The sequence below is a fragment of the Vombatus ursinus genome, unplaced genomic scaffold (genome assembly GCF_900497805.2).
Source record: "Vombatus ursinus unplaced genomic scaffold, bare-nosed wombat genome assembly UNPS02000749.1, whole genome shotgun sequence".
Classification (NCBI taxonomy): domain Eukaryota; kingdom Metazoa; phylum Chordata; class Mammalia; order Diprotodontia; family Vombatidae; genus Vombatus; species Vombatus ursinus.
In genome coordinates, this window is record NW_020940527.1 from 16,433,316 (window position 1) to 16,448,125 (window position 14,810).

The following is a 14,810-nucleotide window of genomic DNA, read 5'->3' on the forward strand; positions in this document are numbered from 1 at the left end:
ATTCATAGAAGGTTGAGACGAGACTGGTTTCAAGGTGATATTGTTTTTGTTGTTGTTTTGTTTTGTCTTTTACTTATTCATCTGTTTATTTTATTTGTCTGTATGGTTATTTATTTATTTGGGCCAGCAAATTCATTTTAGGTTTTGGTGATAGAGAACTGTTAATTTCTACCTTTTCTCTCTCTTTAATATGTACTAGTGTTTGTTTTCTCATCCTTCCATGTGATTATTTTCATAACACAAAGGACAAATAGGTCAGAAGCCACAGATTGGCCCACTGTAGGGATGTCAATAAACTTACTGTGACTTGGCCAATATTCTTATTTTCCCAGACTAAGTGTGTTCACATCCTTGTGAATTTGAGTTGCTATCCTCTTATTATGCACATGACTTAAAGTTCTATAAATCAATGTCCAGTGCTCTGTGTGACTTTGAAACCTGGACCTACTACAGCTATGGCATCTGTCACTTAGAGCATTGCTACCCTTAATTACCAAGAAGACCTACTAAACATTAAATAGTAAGGAAATGTCCTCAAAAGTGCAATCTAAACAGTTAACTTACATACTGGGAAAGGATGTTATATTGAAGTGGGATAAATATAATCAGGGAAAAAGAAAAGAAGTATTTTTTTTGATTTCAGGGTCTGAGAATCAAAAATCTTTGCACCTAGCCATGGCTCTGTGGCCTATCTATAAAATGAGGTGATTGGAGTAGATATGGGATTCTTAATATTATATGTATGTGAATGCATTCATACGTGCATGCATGCATGGGTGTGTGTGTGTGTGTGTGTGTGTGTGTGTGTGTGTGTGTGTGTGAAGGACTCTTTGGCAGTCTGGTGAAAACTAAAGACCACTTCTCAGAAGAATGTTTAAATGCATAAAAGAAAATATATGGTAAAAGAAAAGAAAACAATTACATTTAAATTGTTATGTTATTCATTTTTATTTGCTTGCTGATTTATTAGTTTTACCTATCAAACTGTCTGATGTTTTCTTTATTTATTTGTCTATCTATCTATTTATTTATTTATTTATTCATCTATCTTTCTATCTGTTTTTGTTTGCTGATTTAGCTCTGGTAGTCAAGTTTATAGAACACCTGAAATTTATCCATAACACCTGGATTAGATGATCTTTAAATGTCATGATGCTACTGTTTACTTTCCTTAGGTTAAACTTCAGCTATTATATAGTAATTCCTTCAGAGCAGTTTTGTGTTCTAGATGTGGCACTCTATGTTTCTGGTATTATTTAAGATGCTAATCCTACCCTTTCCCATTTTAACTTTGACCGTAGTCAGCTGATATCTACTTTGTTTTCTGTAGTTGGGAATATAGAACGTAGCAAGCATAATAAGCACCTACTATGTTCCAAAAAGAATAAAATGTTATAAACATTTTATTTAAGAATAATTCTATTTAACTAAATTCAAATATTTGAACATTATTTAAAAACCAATTATGGCCAAAGAATAAGTTCTGTAGAGACATTGAATAAATGATAAGCATGCCCTGTCCTTAGAATCTGCCAGAGGAAGAATTCTGATGTTTATTGGACACAGACTTTTGACATTTCCCTGATCTGCTAGTCTAAGAGTCTCATTTTGTTTATATTGATCACGACTTTATACAATCATATTTTCTAATTGAGTTTAGGTTTTGTGAATCATTGACTTTAGAGGCAAAAGGGACACTTAAGCTAAAAATATTCCCCAATCTCACAATTTTGTAGGTGAGACAACTGAGGAGAAAAGTAAGGTGACTTATCTAAGGTCACACAGGTCATAAATGGGGTAGTCAAGATTTAAACCTACGTATTCTGATCTCAACACCCTTTTCCCTTTAGTATTCTATTTCTAGGATAGAGAATTTCCCACTGAAATATGTTTCCCTAGAATAGGGTGGCATTTTGCATACTTCACTTGGTGCTATTAAGAATATGAACTGATGAAGAAAATATTTAACATTACTAACTCAAGTGAAAGGTGTTATTTTTATCCAGTTTGTTTTTATATTTTATTCCAAGATTTATGCCATGCATGAAACAGAGTGCCTACTAAATACAATATATAGAAAATGTATTTTAATCATATGCAATAATTGAATCAGTGGGTTCTAAAGCAAAAAAAAAAAAAAGCAAGACTGTGCCAAAATCATAGTCTTTATGGTTTCCTCCAATTACAATTTTCTCTTTATGATTCAAGAATTTTAAATTTTACCTAAATACCACAACAATCAACTATAGGGTAGACTTCCCAAAAACAAGTGATTTGGTCCCCAGGTATATGAAAGAATAACCTTTTCTCTATTAACATTTGGCTGTGTGAGATTGTAGGATTGTAGAGATTGTAACTAAGGCAGATTTTCTACAAATGTAGAAAGATTATTAAAACAAACTAAAGGAAAACAACAGCAAAAAGGCTATCTGTCTGAAACATGATTCCAGTTGGCATCAAATAGTGGAAAGCCCTACTTAATATAGAGCCAGTTATTGTTTGGACGTGTAGAAGAATAGATAGTTTTAGTTTCCCATCTGTCTGCCCTTCACAAAGCAGACCAGATGTAAATTGCAGAGCTCTGCGCTTTTCAATCAAACTTCATGCATCACTAGACCAATCATTTCTGCACTAACTTATCTGAGTTGGTGGCGTATGTGAGGCATACATGAAAGCATTTTTAATTTAAAGAGGAAAGTATATTGTATGTTAGTTAACTGGTACACAACACGTGGCAATGAGTATCTCATTGTCCTAGCAACTGCACTGATGCCAAAAATAATGGATAAGCGTAAATTTTAAATCACCTTTTTGTGGCTGCCCTGGACACTGAGGAAGAGTGGCAAAAAAGAAGCATTTTTTGTGAAAACTGGACCAGAAATGATGGACTGTATGATAAATAGTAAATAACAGTGTAGGGCTTCTTAGGTTGGACTTGTATAATTTTTCCTTATCCATCTATCAACCAAATGGAGTAGCTGTGTATATAATAACATAGCCAAATCCTTGACTGTCAGAATAAATGGAGCATGACTATGGCAGGGAAACTGGTACCCAAGCAATTACATGAAATTTCATGTTTTTCCACATGTTAGAATGTATCATGTACGCATAGGATCAGGAATGGAAGATTCTTTAAGTCATCTGGAATCCAAACCTGCATCTTACAGATGAAGAAACTGAAGATGGGAAAAAAATGAAGCTTTTTTTTTTCAAAATCACTCATGTAGTAAAGAGCAGATTCAAGATTTGATTCCAAGTCTGCAGACTCCAAAATCTATGCTCTTTTCACCATATCCTATTGATTCCCACATTAATGTTGAACAAGGTATGTGAGATTACTTCAGAAAGATGGTACTCAACCTGCTGATTGATGAGAAAGAGTTTTGTTTGCTATAGATTGCCCCCACCCCATCATGAGATCTGTTCAAAAGGCATGTAAAGTGAGTGAAAAGTAAGGCCTGTGGGTAAGTTTGCAGTTTGGATTACCTCCCGAGGATGATGGGATTTTGACTGTAACAGGAGAAAAGAATGAGAAAAGGATGGGTGACCATGCTTAAGCTGGCCAGCTGTTAGTTGGCATGAAGCCTTGTCACTGTTACTCTAATCAGAAATGCTGAGCAATTGAGATGTACCTTAAAAAGACAGCAAGTGTTGCCAAAGTCACTGGCCAGGCAAGTGGACTGGCACAAGCCAAGGCACAAGCCTCAGAAGCTGCTCATAGACAGCCTATACAAATTAAGCTTGCCTAAGTAGCTGGATCAGGGTTGCTAAACTAGTGCGTGAACATATACATACATACATAGATACACACACACACACACACACACACACACACACACACTTATATTCCCTAAATAATCCATTCTACCAGTTTGTGGAGATTTTTCTATTCAAAACTTCAAATATACATTTTCAAGTAAATTGTAAAGTTCTCATAATATGCTCTAAGTCCTCGGTTTCAATAAAAAAAAATGTCCAATAAGAAGGGCTTTTTTTGAGGGAGAGGGTCTGGATCAATGATTTCAGAGGTACAAAGAATTCCACTAATGCAGTTAATGAGCCAATCTGGAATTTATACTCTTAGAAAGTTTTAAGAGTCACTAGATTTCAAGTGGTATGCCTACAATCACACAACCAGTATGTGACAGAGGAAGTACTTGAATCCAAATCTTTTTAGCTCTAAGGTTAAGCTTGTATCAATGATGATACCCTGTTGAATATTTATATTCATTTTATTTGTAATGAATCCAAAGAAGATAAATTGAGGAGTTAAACAATACTTGGCATTTGATTTAGTTTCTTTTCCTAAGTTTTTTTAACTTATAAAATGGCATGCTACAAAAAAGATGATTATAAACTGGTGTGAGAGGGATAGAATTTTACTGAGTCAAAGGATCTGGGTTCTAGTCATGGATCCAGTATATACTACATTTGATGCATTGGGTAATCCAAGGTCTATCCCTGACTGAGCCACACCTCCTTATCTGTAAAATGAATGGTTTGGGCTAGATCACCTTTAATAGTTGTTTTAAGTTGGATCAGATTCTTCATGACCTGATTTGGAATTTTTTTGGCAAAGATACTGGAATAGTTTCCCATTTTTTTCTCCATCTCATTTTACAGATGAGGAAACTGAGGTAAACAGGGTTAAGTAGCTTGCCAAGTGTCACACAACTAATAAGTGTCTGAAGTCAGATTTGAACTTAGATCTTCTTAATTCCAGGCTTGACACTCTATCTACTGTGCCACACAGCTGTCTATGATCCCCTACAGATCTTTAAAATGAATATTCAATCATATTAACCAAATAGTATTTTAGACATTATTACCATAAGTTTGTTTCAGGAAACTAGGGAGAAAGTCCTTCCTATTCCACTCTAAAAAGTCACCATTGATTTCCCATTCACATATTTCTAAGTCTTTTGAAGTTACACATATAAGTCATTTAGAGGCTATTTTCTAAAAAGCCCATGAGTATTATAGAAACAGAGTCAATGTCTGCATTCCCTGTTTGGAGAGCTTTAAGCAAAACACAGATTATTTTCACAAATTGAACCCAGTAGTTATTTTCAAAATGACTAGGTTTCATTTTTCAGTTCCGAACTTCTATTTAAATGAAGTCGTTGATATTAGTAGCCTGACCGCATTGAGATAACACCTTGAAGGGAAAATGCAACAAACATTGAAAAATGTGATGGGAAGAAATTATATTTCTTTATGTCCTTTATGTGCCCTTTAAGGTTTGCATAACACTTTATATGAGAGGCAATGATTTAATGAATGTTGAAAGTGGAACCACTGTGATTTGGTTTCAAATTCTACTCTCATGATATCTATGTGGCCTTGGGAAAGTCATTTAAACACTCTGAGCCTCAGTTTTTTCATCTGTAAACTGAAGATGCTAATAGCTATAATACATATTTCCACAGGGTTCTTTGGAAGCTTAGATGGTATAATGTGTGAAGGTCACCTCGTTATCTTCAAAATGCAATTGTTTCAGTTTTCATTATGAACATTGTTTCATTTGAGCCTTACAACAACCCTAGAAAGTAATATCTATAAGTATTATCATCTTCTTTTTACAGATGAGAAAACTGAGAATTGGAGGTATTAAATTTTATCAGTCACCATAGTAGCTGTCAAGTATTGGAGGCAGGTTTCAAACCTAGATTTTCCTGTGTCCCAATCCAGCACTCTCTTCACCATACCACATTGACTCCATTGCAAAATTGATGCATTACAAAGAAAAATAATTTATAAAAAGTTGCAAGATATTTTCTAGGAATCAAAATAGTGGATATAGTTCAGCCTAGAAGATGGCATCTCTATTCCTTGTAAGTCCTTGTAAAGTAAATGTTTCCAGTTCCTTTAACTAATCCTTGTCAGTTATTGTCTCCACTACCTTCACCTTACTAATTGCTTTGTTCTGCTTATACTATAGTTCTTCAATGTACTTCTAAAATATAGCCACCAGAATTCAAATATGTTTTCCAGATGTGTACAATTGACATATAATGTCCCTTGTTGTAGTCATCAATAGTCATTTCCCTTTATGCTTTTATCACCTTTTGAAGAATGTGAAAATCATTAAAGCAAGATAAAAATTCATCAGCTGCTGTCCTCTTGGCAGAGAGAGAATTCTTGCTTGTAGGTGTATTCTTTCATGACTGTTCCAGGTTTGTGATCTGATTCCTAAATACCTAATCATTTTCTCTTTCTATTAGATGTTCCATAATACACTTCCACAAAATTATCCCTTCTGTTTCTCTTTCCACTGAACCTCATCCAAATATTAGGTACACTGTACTCCTCTCCAGTACTTAGATTTTTTATATGCTTATTTAATTTGCCATCAGACTCCAACAGACCTTTTATCAATGTCTTTTTTTTATGAAGTCTATTTTTCATTAGCTGGGTCTCAGTCTTGAGTCCTAAGTATCACTGAATATTAAATGGCAGGGACAATTATGAGATAAAACTTGATTCTTCTTATAATGTAGGCCTTCTATATCACCAAATTTTATTTCTTGCTTTTTTTCTTAGATTCAGTCTCTTATAAATTATTGTTTCTCTGTAATGATACTATTCATCCCACATTAGAACTGTTTCTATTTGTGGAATCTTGTTTGCAGTTATAGATTAAAAATGTATTACTCCGTTTGAAATTTAATTTTCTCTTGGTTAGATTTGCAACACTCCAGAAACAACATTTTGCTAGCCCTCATAAAGTGTGTTCCATCCCAGGGAAATAATATATCATTCTTATATTTAAGCTATCAACTAGAAATGCAAATCTCATCATTCTCAGACACCATTTTCTTAATCAGTTGTTGAATTCCTAAACTTTTCTTTCTTCTCTGAATTCCCTTCTATCAATAATATTTAACTCTGGTAGTCAGAGATATCTAGTTATTTATTTTGCCTACTATTAGCCAATATTAAGTTTGTATTATTACTATTAGAAATTTCTCATGTGCCTTAGAGGTACCACTTAGGGGAAAATGTACTGAAATGGAAAAGACATCAGATAGAGAAATTTCATATCATCTAGAGCCTAGGAAGCACATTATTAACAATCTGCCAGGTGTCTATTCATTTCTCCACCTTGATTTTTGTATTGTTTGTTTTTCTTTTTAGTTTCTATATTTTATTTATTTTCATAATAAAGCAAAAAAAGTTGAAGCTACGATCACAATCAATTGCTTTTTTTCTTCTCATATTTTATTTCCTTCCAAATTAAAAAAATACCCCATAATGATTGGCATTGTCTTAAATCTGCAGTTGAATTTAACAGTTTCAATAAAATCAAAGAGTAATCTTAGCCTATTTATATAAACTTAGCTTTGCTTGACCACCATGACCATTCAGTGATTAATTATGACACTTCTCCCTCCAAGTATAGGCAGTAATTGTCTTTATCATATATTGTAATTTAGTACAGGTGGTAATTGTCACACATCATGTACCAATTCCTTTGGGTTTGAGGAATGTCCATTATCTCAGAACAATGAGTTCTTTTGAGGGGGGGCGTGAGGCAATTGGGGTTATATGACTTGCCCAGGGTTGCACAGCTAGTAAGTATCATGTGTCTGAGACTGTATTTGAACTCATGTCCTTCTGACTTCAAGGCCAGAGCTCTATCCACTGTGCCACCTAACTGCCCCAAGAACTATGAGTTCTTAAGAACACAAAGCTGAAATATTATTTTATGTAATCCCTTGAAAAGTTATAATTTCTGAAATCTTTTATAGGAAAAGAGAAATATATTGAAGTATTCACCCCATCATCTAAAGTAGAATGTGTCTACGCTTGTATATATTACATCAAAGGCTTCTGCTTCTGTCAGGGTGAGAACTCAGGAATGCAAATCCCAAAATTATATGACTGACATTCTTAGAGTTAGTTTTCCTTAGCCTCAGAGAGATTATGGCTTATTTCAGTTCATCTGGATAGTACATGCCAGAGGTCCATTGGAAACCAGGTCATACTGATTCTAAGTCCACTATTCTATCCACAAGAGTCCAGACTAGACTACACTGTCTCCGACACACGTAGTAGATTGGAAATAAAATGAATTGTTGAAATTCACATGCAAGGTTTACTATTTATTTGCTTCTCTCATTGGTATTTGCTTTTCCAATGTTCTGAATAACATTTAATATAGCTCAATAGTGATCTGAGTATTAGTTATATATTAGCTAATAGAAAGCTGAAACTTAATAATGAATCTCTTTGCAAATATAAATTTATATATCATTATACTTTTCCAAGTGACAATCAGTTATTCTCATAGATAGAGTATTGATATTTTAGTGTGTTTTATTATATCAAGTGATGGTAGGACGAGGTATGCTGTAAGAACTAATTCAAGTCTAAGATCCTATAATAATAATATTTTAAATGAACCTTTAAAAGAACCTTTTCTGAGTACATTTGCACATTTTAGTATGAACTTTCCTGAGACAAAGTCTTTACCAAAAGTAAGGACTAGAATTTGGACATCTCATGCATTCCAAACTTTCTATTTTTTTGTTAACAGCTTCACCATCCTTTCAGTCCCCCAGGCTTTCAAGCTAAGTGTCATCCTCAACTTCTCACTATCTCTCACTCCTCACATCAAATTTGTTGCTGAGACTTGTCAATTTCACCTTTGTAACATCTATCCAATAATCCCTTCTGTTTGATATTACTACTAGCCTTATTCAGATCCTAAACCACTCACATCTAGACTCTTGCTAAACTTGCCACAAGTCTCTCTACATTCTAGTCCACCCTTTATTTGACTATTTTTTTCTACTGTGTATATTCATCTGTGTCACCTCCCTATTAAAAAAAAAAAATGTCTCCCTGACAGGGATTCACTGTTACCTTTAAGATCAAATGCAAAATCTTCTGACTGGCATTCAAAACTTTTTACAACTTTGCCCCCTCCCCCTACCTTCCAGTTTTTTTTAATACCTTACATCCCACCACACATATTTTGATCCAGTGATAGTAGCTACTTCGTTGTTCCTTGCACAAGACATCCTATTCCCAACTCTTGTTATCTTTACATCCCTGGAATGCTCTCCCTCATCATCTCTGACTCCTGGCTTCCTTGGCTTCTTTTTTTCAAGCCCTAGCTTAAATCCAACCTTGAACAGAAAGAATTTCCCAATTCTTCTTAATTCTAGTGCCTTCCCTCTGTTGGTTATTTGCTTAATTATCCCAATTACTGCTTTTTTTTAAGGAATGTGTTATATGTTGTCTTCCCCATTTGATTGTGAGCTCCTCAAGGGCAGGGAATGTATTTTGCCTTTCTTTGCTCAGCACTTAGAATACCTGGCAATTGTAGGCATTTAATAAACACTTATTGACTGACAGACTTTTTATACCTATGAATGGATTGTCAATTTTTTTAAAGCAAAGGCCATATCTACTTCTATATCTCTTAATACCTAGAAAAATGCCTTGTATATAATAGCTATCCAACCAATATTCACCAAATTGATATCAAATAAGAAGAGTAAGGATAGAGAACATCTTTGTTTACTATGAATGGCATATTTTGAATCCAAATGTCCAAAGTAAGACCTTTATTGCTCAAGGCAATACTGTAATCTTTCTTTTTTTTTAATAAACATTTCTTTTTAATTTCTTTCTTTTTGGGGGGGAGGAAGGTAGGCAATGGGGTAAAGTGACTTGCCAAGGTTCACACAGCTAGTAAGTGTCAAGTGTCTGAGGCTGGATTTGAACTCAGGTCCTCCTGACTCCAGGGCTGGTGCTCTATCCACTGTACCACCTAGCTGCCCTGTAACCTTCTTTCTGAAACATTGTCCTGCTCATTCTCCAGTACCACCATAAAGATATAAACATTAAATGTTTTATTTGAGGAAACTCTGATATATTTTCTTCATGAAAAGAGCATAAATTAAGAATGATGCATGGCTGAGCATGTCCTTTAAAAGTTAAATTAAATACCCTATTACCATTTCTCTATCAAGAAAATGGCAGCAATAAATGAGAATTCAATTCATCTCATTCATTCACCATGTGTTGCATGCCTACTGTGTGCACTACACTATGCCAGATATTGTTGGAAGTACAATTATGAATGATTCTTTCCCTTAAAGAGTACTTACCTAATAGAAGGAGTCAGATCTGAACACAAATAGATACGTTTAAAAAGTAGGATGCTTACACATGAGAGGTACAAAATGTTATGAGAACTCAGAAAAGAAAGGCAACTTTTCTGGTTGGGAGAATCAGGGAAAACCATGGGAGAAAAGCTAGCTATTGAGGATGGCCTTGAAAGATGCATAGTATATCAACCAATACACATGTGGAGTGAAGACCATTCCAGGCATTAGAAATAATGAGAAGACATACTTTAAATGTTAAAAAAAAGTGCAACACATATTGAGAGGCATTCAAGAGGATTATAGGACCAGTCAGTGTGAAACATGGTGAGATAAAGTTAGAAAAAAATAAAATGGACCCTGATTGTAGAGGACTTTGAAGCCAAATAAACAGATTTTGATATTTTTTTAAGTAACCAATAAAGAGACATAAGATGTGTCATTTTAATACTTTTCCAGTGAGAACCAAGGAAAAATTAGGAATGTCAATATGACATTGAGCTGCTCCTGTTTGTTGTATTTTTTGTTTGCTTCTCTTACAAACCAAAAGAGCCCTCATCATGGAAAACTGAGTGTTTCTTTAAGTCCACTGACTTATTGGGGATTTAAGAGAAATGGCTACATTTTATGAAATGTGATAATTAATCCAGCTATTCATACTCCTATGGTTGCCAAGCAAACAGCCCTCATTGCTTGCTCATTTTTTGCTCAGTTTGCAAAGTAGTAATTCAAGAGTAAATACAATCTTCAAGATTTGCCAGAATTCACTTTCAGCTTCTTATTTCTCTTATCATCGAATCCAAAAGACAAATCCAAGTTGTATCTAAGTGAATCCTTTCCCCAGGGGCTTATTAAAAGAGGGCACTTATGCCAATATATGTGTCTGGGCTGCAGGATTACCTAGAGGTACTACAGAGATTTCTAGTACCTTTTTATCCATCTTAAATGAAGTAAGATATATTAACAATTAATTAAGTGTTTGCAAAATACTCTGAAGACAGAAATGCAATAAAAGTACCAAGTATGATTATTATTATCAAAATGATAACACATATTCATTTAAATTCACAATTTGAAAAAATCATTAGACTCAATTAGACTCAATGTTTATTAATTCATTAAGCTTCATTTCAAATGCCACATAAATAAAATGCATTATTAATATGTCATAAGCTGAGTGGCAGGCAGGCTTATTTCTAAGGTGCTTAGCAAATATTACCTAATTCATTTGCCCTGTTATCACCAGGATCAGTATTAGAATTCCAAAGACATTATTGAAGCAAGTTCATTTGCTACTGTACCATAACCTTGTACATAAACTTTATATTCTTTAAAATATCTTCTTTGTGACACTCCACCAAACTTCCAGAAATGAGAAAACCTTTCATTTATTTTCACTACTACTGGCTCCCTCTCTTTTCTTAGTTTTAGTCTGACAGCTAGGAGAGGTGCTCTGATCATTGGTAGCCCTTGAGGAGAACCCTGGACTATCATGGAGGTTTAGTGTTCCTGCACAATCAATACCAATAAGAATTGTACTAATCTGGCTATGATGATTAACCAGAAACACAAATTCAATAGAAATTCTTGCTCTCAATGTGACAAAATTCATGAGTCCAATCAATGCAGTCAAAGCCTGTTTATATCAATGATTTTGCTGTTAGAGGTCAACCAATGTAGATATTCCTTCCTCTGGCATTTTATAATTGCTGCAACAACCTGAACACGGAAGTTTGCCTGGGCAGTTAATCATTTACAGTGACATTGGCCCAGGGCTATACTTAGAGTTATCAACTCCTCCCAAAGAATTATTAAACCCCAGGAAATGTTCCAGGACTTAATTTGTTTTTACTTAATTCCCAGCATTAAAAATTATTATCATTATTTTAAAATAACTAATATGGATTGGTTGACTTCCTCTGCATTAGCATAGAAACTCATCCCCCAAACTCCAGTAATCCAATGAGACCTTTAAATATCAGAGAATCACAGAATATTCAGAATTGTGAAGGGATCTCAGAGCCCATCTAGTCCAACCTATACTTAAATAAGTAGTATTTCTATCTTAATCATAATCAACTGTCACCTCAAAATATATAATCACAGAATTACAGAATTTCAGAAGTGTGGGGGACCTTGGTAGCTGTCTAGTCCAGCCTATATTTGAAAGAGCATATCCGCTATAACAGAGCCAACAAGTAACTGTCCAGACTGTGCTGGAAGATGTCCAAGGATAGAAAACCACTATGTCTTTAGAAAACCTATTCCACTTTTTATTTTTTATATATTTGTCCATTTATTTATGTATTCATTCATTCATTTATTTATCTGTATTTATTTATTTATTTATCTATTCACTCATTCATTCATTCATTTATTTTTATGTGGGAAGGATGCCTTTATTAGTAGAGCAGTAGACCAGGCCACAGTGGACAGTTCAGCACCGGCACCCGCAGCCATGAGCCACCAGAGGGGGAGGGGCCCAGAACTTCCGGAACTGCTTCTTGGTTCTGGCTGCCTTCTTGACCTTTCAGCATGTTGAACCTCACAGTCTTGCTGAGGGTCCTGCACTCACCCACAGTCACAATGTCTCCAATCTGGACGTCTCAGAAGCAGGGCTATAGGTGCGCTGACATTCTTGTGGCGTTTCCCGAATCGATTGTATGTGCCTCGTCCTGGTGGATGACGATGTCCTTCGCATCTTCATCTTGGTCGCCACACCAGACAAGATCCTGCCCCTGAGACATTTCCAGGGAAGGGACACTTCTTGTTAATATAGGTGCCCTCGATGGCCTCGTTGGTGGTCTTGAAGCCCAGCCTGATGTTCTTGTAGTATCTGGGCAGCTTCTTTATGGCTGTGTCCCAGAGCAGCATGCATCTTTGTTCTGGAAGATGGTCAGCTGCTCTGTCTGGATGTCTGTCATGCCGCCGCTTCTCTCGTCTCTTGCCCCTCTTCTCCTGAACGATTGGTCGGAAAGAGCCATATTGCAGTTTTTTTAAATCTCTATTTATGAGAAAGACTTTTTTTCTGTTTGTTTTTGTTTTTGTTTTTGTATGTTTCTTTCAATCAATCCTATATTTGCTTCTTTGCTACTTCTAATCATAGTTTCAACTTCTTCCCACTGGAGCCTAACACAGCAAGTGTAATTAATTCCACTTCCACATGAATGTTCTTCCAAACTTTAAATAGAGTACAAAGATCCGCTGCCTCCTTATCTACTCTTCCTATTCTACAGATTAAAAATCCCAGTTCCTTCAATAAATCTTTATATGCCTGGACTTGAGGCTTTTCAGCATCTTGATTGTCCCCTACTACAAAATCTCAGTTCATCAGTACTTTCCTAAGCTGTGGCACTCTTGACTGAACAAAGTACTACAGATATAATTTGACACAAAAGTATTTATTTACTCCTAGAAGCAAAGCATCTCTCAACTGAGCCCAATAGCATATTCTTTGTTGTTGTTAGTTATACCGGATTCTTGATTCATTTTAATCTTGCAGTCAACCAAATCTCATGCAATTTTGCAGCCAAACTCTATTCTGACTCTCTGCCATTCAATGTTTTTGAAGTCATTCTTTGAAAGTAAGCATAAACTTCATATTTATCCCTGTTAAATGTCATATTATTAGATTCAGTCCAAGAAGACTATAGCATCATAGATCTGGAGCTTGAAGAAATCACATAGGTCAACTAATACAATTTATTCATTTTATGGATGAGGAATCTAAGGCTAAGGAAAGTTGAGTAACTTGTTCAAGGTCACGAATATGTTGTAGTAGCAGAACTAAGATTTCAACTTAATTTTGGAATGACCTTTTTTTCCTTGAAAAATTTACTGTGGAAAAGGAATATAGGAGGAAAAAAGGCATCAAAAGAAATATTTCTTATTTATATTCAGTTTTCCTAGAATTATTACATATAAACCCTCAGAAAGTGTTCAGAAGGTTATGTGCTTGTTCCAGAGATCTTGAGAATGGCTAGGTAGCACAGTAGATAGATTGTTGGACTTGGAGTTAGGAAGGTATGAGTTAAAATCCTGCTATGTATTTAATAACTATGTATTTGGGAGCCAGACATTCAACTTCTCTCAGTCTCAGTTTCCTCTTCTGTAAAATCTGAACAATAATAGCATCTGCCTTACAGCGTTGTTGTGAGGATCAAATGTTATCACATATGGAAAGTGCTTCACAAACCTTGAAGTGCTATGAAAATGCTGCTTGCTGCTGCTGCTGCTGATTGTGGTGATGATGATGATGATGATGATGATGATGATGATGATACTCTGCAATGGACAAGGAAAGAAGAGAAACCCTGGTGAAAAAACAATGACACTGGTAGAGAAAATAGGTGGGCAAATCCACAGCATTAATAGGATCATTCATTTCCCCATAATAAATTCTTGTTGAAAAAATGAATTATTTTGCTGTAGGATACAAAGTGTTTTGGACAACTAGGTGACTCAGTTGGATAGAGTACCAAACCTGGAATCAGGAAGACTCATCTTCCTGAGTTCAAATTTGACCTCAGATACTTACTAGCTGTGTAACCCTGGGTGAGTCACTTAACCCTATTTGCTTCAGTTTCTCATCTGTCAGATGAGCTGGAGAAGGAAATGGCAAACCAGTCCATTGTTTTTGCCAAGAAAACCCCAAATGAGGCCATGAAGAGTTGGACATGACTGAAAAAA

The 14,810-nt window shown here is 35.2% G+C and overlaps 1 protein-coding gene and 1 pseudogene across 2 annotated transcripts in view; one reads left to right on the forward strand and one right to left on the reverse strand.

The window, feature by feature from the left end:
• The window catches only part of NRG3 (neuregulin 3), a 1,130,481-nt gene that overhangs the window by 712,989 nt on the left and 402,682 nt on the right, over window positions 1–14,810 (forward strand). The window lies entirely within an intron of this gene.
• On the reverse strand, window positions 12,559–13,045 carry LOC114039435 (annotated as a pseudogene).